Source organism: Myotis davidii, unplaced genomic scaffold (genome assembly GCF_000327345.1).
Source record: "Myotis davidii unplaced genomic scaffold, ASM32734v1 scaffold274, whole genome shotgun sequence".
Lineage (NCBI taxonomy): Eukaryota > Metazoa > Chordata > Mammalia > Chiroptera > Vespertilionidae > Myotis > Myotis davidii.
Genome location: NW_006285613.1, coordinates 363,693 through 372,389, shown reverse-complemented (window position 1 = coordinate 372,389; position 8,697 = coordinate 363,693).

The following is an 8,697-nucleotide window of genomic DNA, read 5'->3' as shown; positions in this document are numbered from 1 at the left end:
TTCCCAACCTACTATCAATCTATAATAATAAAAGCATAATATGCTAATTAAATCTGACATCCTGAAGGACAAAGCCAGGGCTGCTAGGGAAGCCTGGGTCCCAGGTGCCAGAGGGAAGCTGGTGCCGGCAGCTAAGGGAAGGAAGACCTACTCTTGCACGAATTTCGTGCATTGGGCCTCTAGTGAAGAAATATAAATGACAATAAAAGGACATTCTTAGAATTCGATTAGAGAAGATTAAAAATATAATACCCAGCATTGACAACAATAAGGGGAAAAGGCTTTCTCATACTCTGCTGTTAGAAATCTGAATTTGTAAAACTCCCCTGAAGGGCATTTTTTTCTTTTCATCTCAAGAGAAACCTGAAAAGTTCAGAAAATATTTCATCCAACATTCCTCCTCCAGAAACTTATCCTAAGGAGATAATTATGGTTTCATAACAAATACTTATCTATTAGGGTGATCATAGCATTAGAACACTCTAATGTTAGTAAGGGATTAGTAAGGGATTAAATCACTGAGTTCAATCCATACAAAATGTAAGATGAAAATGTAAAAGTACATTTTATAAAATTCATATATGATTAGACAAACAGTAGCTCCTAAAGCAGAATGTACAATAGAATCCCATTTTGGGTAAATACATGTGCATAGAAAAAAGTGGAGCTTGTCAACAAACTTCTTGGCAGTGATTATCTGAGTAAAGAAGTACTTCCTTCTTTTGCACTGTATCTTTTTGCTATATTTTATAACTGGAATTTAATTTGAATTCCTTATATAATTAAGACAAATGCATACAAGTAAATAAAGAAAAAAGGGCTAAAATCTATATGGCAAAATATTAATAGCTGAGATGCAATCTTTGCTTATCTGTATTTTTAAGATTTATAATGATAAATATGCATTACTTTTATAATTTAAAAAATGTCCCCCAAGTAATTTTAATTGCATGCTTACATAATCTAATACCATTCAGAATCTTCAAATAATTGAATGGTTATAGCTATTGCACTTCCTTTACTGAGCCCCAAATTATTTTTAAAAACAACAGCAAACAAAAACATTGAGCATTAGCACAAGTCTAATTCACTTAAGAGAGGAAGAGTCTGGCCTCCCCTGCTGACAGTCTGTTTAGATTTTGAGAACTGTCCTTGCCATCACATGTGGCTTTACAACTTCAGAGCAAAAGCCATGTTCTTTTGTGATGTTTAATTCTGCATTGAGAAGAGAAAAAAAAAAAACTTTGTTAACAACTTTGTTCATTATGCATTTTCACTCATATTTTTTATTGATTTCCCCTCTCCTCCCCTCCCCCACATTGAATCACCCTAGTTCTGGACAACCCATATCCCATAAGCATCAAGAAATACTCTCATTACATTGTGTCTGCAAATGTTCAGGTGCCATTTAGTGCAGGAAATCACATCAAAATATTCCCCTTCAAATTTCACATTGAGGAAAAAAGGAAGATATTTCAGGATTTTTAAACCTATTATTTTGAGGCGCCAAAGGCATGTCTACTGAGAAAAGGAACTGTCCATCAACTGTAGCATAGAATACTGTTTATACAGAAAATTAACATTCCTTCCTTGTGTGGAAAGCAAGGTGTAATTTTCTGCCAGGGTTACCTGAAACGTCGGCTTCTGAGCTAGAAGAACCTCTGCAGTCTTCAGACTCAAATGTTCTTCCAAGAAGGGGCATATGTTCCTCAGAAACATGCTACCATGGGAACTTAGTATAGTCCAGATCGATGAAGGGGTATCTCAGGAAGAACTCCTTGGTCCAACCCAAATCCACAGCTGGCCAGAGAGGCAATGACATCACTCTCTGCAAGCTCCCTGTGAATGGGCCGTCAAATGTATTCCCCACCATGTCCTCAGGACTAAGCATACCAAAGTGTTTGATAAACTTGTACGGTAAGTGAGCAAAAACACAAATGGATGGATGGATAGATGGATGGATGGATGGATGGATGGATGGATGGATGGATGAATGAATGAATGAATTTTCACAGAATTCTTCACAGGGAATAAGTCTTTATACAAAAGAATTTGCACAGGATAAGAGATGGAATAAAAGCAGAAATAAGGTCACCATAACAGATAAATGGCTGATATCAGAGTCTTTGTTAAGAATAAGTTTTAACCGATACATGATGGCAATCACACAGGCTCTAGGCAGAAAAGGGAAAGGAGTCGATTAGACATTGATGCTCCAGGATCATTGGAGGAAAAGCTGGCCTACTTCCAATTTTGGCTGGAGACCATTCCTCCCCACTGGTTCTTGCCATAGACCCAGAGACTTTGGAGAGGTCCCAAGGCCAAGGTTCTACTTTTCAAAATGGGTCTTAGAATGGGGAGACCTTAGGCACAGAGAGAGTCTTGGCAGCATTTCAATCCTGGTTCCATTGTCCCTGAGTCCAACTGGACCCATGGGTTATATGAGCCATCAAATTTCCACATTTTTGTTCAATTTATTTCAAACTGGAATTCTAATAACAAAAATGTAAATGTTTGTAAAATACAGACAAAAATGGAAAGAGATGGGTAAAGGTAAAAAATAAAATGTCAAATTTATTAGTGCCAGAGCACTTTCAGGACAAAGAGTAGTTTCAGAGAAATGTCAGAAACCCCAATGCAAGGATTTGCTGGCACTTGCACATGACCTATTCTTTCCACTTCCACTTCACATGAGATAAAACATTAGCGAGTAGTCAGGAATCAGAAATAGGCACTGAGAAGACATTGGGAGGTTGCAAAAAAGGCCATTCTCTCATTCATTACTAAAGACCTGCCATGGTTGAAGGAGTACATGGTCGGCTAAGGATACAGCAATGAGCAAAACAGACAGTGCCTCTCTTCAAAGAACTTCAGTCAAGTGTTACGTTACCTTTGAGAAAAAGCATTATTGCTATAGCACATCTGAGGACAAGAAAGGTGTCAGCTTAACACAACAAAAATCACAAGCTTCTTATGGCCAGGAAAGAAGTAACTGGTACAATGTCACAAAAAGAGAGCGATTTCCAGAAATATCAGTGATCAAACATCCATATAATCATGCTGTATCTCCTCACTTGTCTTGATAAGGGGGGGAAAGATATGTCTCAATGAATAGGATCACAATGGAGGGAAATTTGGAGGATGTTATAGTACTGGGAAGAATGTTCTCCAGAAATTCAACTATCAAAGATATCATCTCCACTCTACTAGGATTGGAGAGGAGGGGTTGTTAGTCTACACCTGCACACACAACATCCTTGGTGTCAGCCAAAGAAACTGATCCACTGAATCAGTAGAACTTAAAGAGTCTGAAAGTAGAATTAGATAACAATTTGAAGAATCCTTCTTTTCCCACAGGACAGTTAGAAACAGTGCCTTTCACATCCAAAATGAGAAGCTCTGCAGCCTCATGTTACAAGTAAATGAAATTCACAACCGCTCCATGGTGTCAGCTGTCACCCAGGCCATCCCCTACTGCCTGGCAGGCTGAGAAATGAGGTGCAGCTCTTGCCAACGAGCACTGGCTGTTGGGCTCATCAGTCAGTCTTGGTACACTGCAAAGTGTTCTCCAAGGGGCTTTCAGCACCAAATGTGCTTTCTGAAGACAAGATCTTATACAAATGGTGAAGAAAGTATCTTGATTTAATTTATGTGTCAGATACTTTAAGAACATCACAGTTGTCTGTGCTGCTAACAAGCTGTCTCCTGTCAAGACCATCACCATCTACCCAGGCATATCTTCAGCAGTTGTCAGAGTCTACAAACTGTAAAGTAAATAAACCATGACCAAAAAAAAAAAACCAAAAAAAAAAACGCTTACATGTATAAGAACTTAAACTAAAGTCATTAAATTAAGCTGCAGTCATTGCTATGAGCTTCGTACCAATCTGAGAGGAGGAACTACAGGGATATGCTCCGGATGTGTGAGTACATGTGAGCGCGGCTGAAACACAGAGCTGCACCTGCCATACTCCTGCGCAGGTTCTACCACCTCAGCCATCAGGGGCTGTTTGGGGAGATGGAACATTTTTCTTGAAATGAGAGCACTCTCAAGCACAGTACTTAGTAGGTGAACAATATGTATTTGTCCAATGGATTATGTTCACAAAAACAGTTGAATATAGAAATCTTATGTCTCAGAAATTGGCTTAATGAGACGGAACTGCAGAGAATGGCTGCTAAGAAGTAAAGCTTTGTGCAGGAATCGAAGAAGGCCTCCCTGACAAAGTGACCTGGAGGATGAAGAGAATGTACCCAAGATAGAGAGGGGAGTTAAATTTAAGGCTAAGGGAATGATTTGTGTGAAGGCCTAGTGTATGTGGTCACAGGACCAGCACAAGTGAGGAGTTATGAAATGAGGCTGGAGAGCAAGCCAGCTGGCCAAGGCCAAAGGCAAGGGCTGGGAAGTGCACTGCCTGTGGGTGGCAGGGACTGCAAAGTTCTATAGCAAAGAGTTTGGACACAGAAAGAGAGAATTGGGGTCAATAATTCAACTTACCAGCTAAATTCACCACTATCATATTCTTTCAAAGGTCTTAAAAAATAAGCGATAGAAGGTAAATTTTAAAGTTTAAAAAAGTAACCACAGATATAATAAAATTCAGCACTCCCCTGGAACACATCCCTGGAACACAAAGTACCAGAATAAATGAAACATGATGTGCTAGACTGAATAATATCCCCCCACAAGGCGTCAACATCCTAATTCCCAGATCCTGTGAATGTGTCATTTTAAATCTCTGTTTATGTAGTTTCACTACATAACATTACTTCATTTTTATAACACTACCTTGCTATTAAAAGTTTAATTGTGAATGATTTTTGGCTGACTGTAATATGTCTTCAAGTAAATTTTCAAGGAAAAGCAAGTAGATGTTATTCCTGAGCTTTTGTGTATCCAAAAAGATATTTCTGTTGTTGTAGCACATGAACATTAGCGTGGCTTGTTTTAAATTATTTAGGCCAAACATTTTGCCCTTAAACATAAGTTTAAATGTTTCCATGTTGAACAATAAGGAATAAAACTTAATGAAATGTAGTTTGGTTTGGTCCAATAAAAATGAAGCCTATGTTTATTAATGATCCAAGGGGACTCTCCCTCCCTCCATGGGATGAAGATGCACATGGCATCTTGCAATTACAAGTGGAACCAGCTCTGTGCTGTAACAGATGCTGTGGGAAGAAGAGCAGAGAAACTGGGTCATTGGATAGAAGACAAGGAGTTAAAGCCACCCTGGTGCCCACTTTACCTCTGGACCTTCAAGTTATCAATGTATTTTCTTATAGTGTAGGCCACTCTGAGTTAGATTTCTACTGTTTTCAAAACACAGTGATCTAATTGATCCAGTAGCCTCTGTTTGGCTGCACCATATAAATATAGCCAACTTCTTTTAGATGGATAGTTGGGTCAGTTACAACCTTTTGCTGTTACAAACAAAATGGCCCTGAATATTTCTATACACATAACTTTGAGAACAAGCTTGAATATGCCTAGAGAAATAATTCCTATAAATGAATTAAATTGCTATCCAAAGATACATGATTTTAATATTAGCAGAAATTTCCAAATTTCCCTCCATACAGTTTGTAGCAAATTTTACACATGTTAACAAAATATGAGGATGTTCATTTCTCATTAATAGAATGTCCATCAAAGTTTTTATCATCAAAGACTTTGTTTCCAGGAGTAATAGTTAATGCTATTAATGGTATAATAGTATGGTTCTGCTTGTATGCTTTTGTTTAGTTACCTACAACCTTTCTGGAAAGCAATCAGGCAAAATGACTGAAGAAATTTAACAAGTTCACACTTCATTTTTTTACTGAAATATAAATGACATGTAACATGTGTCAGGTTAAAGTGAACAACGTGTTAATTTGATAACACATATAGTACAATATAATTACCACCATAGCATTAGTTAATGCTTCCATTATGTCATATAATTATTTTTTGTGTATGGTGAGAACATTTAAGATTTAGTCTCTTCACTTTGGGGACTCTGTCATGAGGAAAGTTTCAGAGATGTGGACAGTGATTTATATGCAAGAAAATATTAAATTATTATTTAAATAAAAATACTAAAATAATAAGAAAAATGTTAAAATGTGGCTTATCCATAAGATTAATATTTTCCAGACATTAAATACCATGTTTTTGAAAAGCAGTTAATAATAGTTAAATATGTTTCTTATACAAGGTTGAGTTAAACAAGCACCAATTTAAAGTAACATACTAATTTTGAAAGTATACACACTCATAAACATGCATATGCATAGGCAAGTTTAAACATTTTTTATATATCTATACATGTATACAAGTATGAAATGATTTATGCACTAAAATGTTAATTCTGATTTTCCTTTTCTTGGTAGACTCTTAATAATCTTCCACATTTCTAAAATTCCATGTAATGAACATGTGTTATTTCATAATCAGGAAAATGTTACCTTCTTTTATTATCCCTTGGCTTTAGCTTAACAAGGAGTTTGAATTCATAATTAATTGGAGGAAAGAAAATAAAACATCATGAAACTTTCTTGTTCATGACACTTTCAATGTGAATGAAAGATAAATACTTTCTGTAACATTTCTGAGATGCTGATCTCTCTACTTAAGACCCCCAGTTTATTAAGTTGGAGGTCACAAAAATATCCATTACCTATTTCAAAAACTTCTGCCAATGCTCATTTTTTAAAAATAACTTAACCTAGCAATATGACATTCCAAAGCACAGCACACATATGAGGGGAAGCTAGCATCCAAAATGCAGTATGATGTCAATAAACAGTTTGATGTTTCATTCATTCAGTTGCTTTCATTCTTTCATTGCTAGTTGTATTATGTACCAAGGTAATGAGAAAAACAGATAGTTATCCTATGGTAGGAATCACACAGGAAATGAAAAGCGTTACTAAGGGAGAGAGGCAGCATAAGTGAGAAGTGTGGATTCTGGAGTCCAGTGCCCAGGACTGACCCCTTCTGCCACCTACTAGCTGTGTGACTCTGAGCAAGTTACTTACCCTCTCTGTCCTCAGTTTGCTGACATGTAAAATGGAAAATTTTAAAGTATCTATTTCATAGAGTTGTTATAAATATTAATTTGAGTTAATATTTGAAGTGCTTATAATAGTTTTTGACACATAATAACTTTGTGAAATGTTTCATAAAATAAATGAACAGCATGAAGTAGGCATGTACTGAGAGCATTTAATAGGGAGATATGAGGGAGTTGGCCACAGAAGTCTTTCCTGTGTAACTGTTGATTAAATGGAAGAGTTACCTATGTGAAGGGCATGGGGTCAGGGAGCTGTAGAAGTTTGAAATGGAACATGGAAAAAGTGAGAACAGACAACACAGAGCATGCTTGGCCACATGAAATATTTTGGGTTTCCGTTTTCCTGGAGTGTTATATGGAAGGTGTCACTTGATCAGGTTTCTGTTTGGAGGAAATAAAATTTACTCAGAGTACAACTGTAAAGAGAGGGTCGGTTAGGAAACTATTATAATAATCTAGGTGGGAGAAAAGGTAACTTGAACAAGAGCAGAATCAGCAGAGAAGAAAAAAGGACAAATCTGAAAAGCATTTGGAGGAGGAAAGAACCTTCCTTGAGGGACAATGATACTGAGAATAAGAGAGAGGGGAATGTCAAATTGACTCTTGGGTTTCTGCAGTGACTGAGACAGGGACTACTGGAGATAAAGGCTAGATTTGGCAGATAGAGTATGACCTTGAATCTTAATAAGTTGAGTTTAAGATCCTTTTAATTAATCCAAATAAAAATATTAAGTTAGATATATGAATCTGGAGCTTAAGGGGATTGCAAAGTGGGAACATAATATCCAGTGCTATTAAGAAGCCAATTAAGATTTACTTTATTTAAAAAAATCTAGATTTAACAACATGGAGGCAATTCTTAACCTTAGGAAGAGATTTTCAAAATTACATTATAAGATTAAAACTAAATTAGAAAAAACATGATTATGGGATGGGATAGAGTAAAGGGATAGAAATGCCTATAGGTAAAAAATTGGGGGAAAGGAAGGATTGCTGGGGTTAGCTTTAATGGAGAGCTTCAGAAATTGATAAAAAGATTTATTTAAGAGGAAAATGTTAAATATATAAGACAAAGAAAGTATAATTAATAGCACAAGGTTTCTGAATAGACAAATAAAGGAATTTGCCTTAAAGAAAGGAGGGAGAGTCCTCTACTGAGATCAAGAGTAAAGAAGGATAGAATGGATTCAGATGCAGGATCCAGAGCCTCTAGCATGTTACCCACCTCTTGTTTATCTTGCCCCATAAACATGATGTCATTAATATAATGGTTGAATGTGATATTCTGTGGGCTTCAGATCTTCATTATGAGAGAAGGATGAGTTAGGTAGGGCAAACCTATTAACAAATATTTTTGTCCATTCTTTGAAAATAAGAACTATTTATGATCATCTTTTGTTATTAGAATAAAAATGCATTCATCAAATTAATGGCCCAGTACCATGTGACTAAGGCTTTATATATCTCCTCTAACAACAATGAAACATCTGGCACCACAGCTGCAAACAGTGCTACTGTGTGCTTGCAGTGGTCTACAGTTCTTCTCTAGGATCTATCAGGAACTGAAGAGGCAGACTGGGAAATTAAAGGGAGATAAGGAAATAAGAGACCACCATCCCACTATCATTGATACATTTAT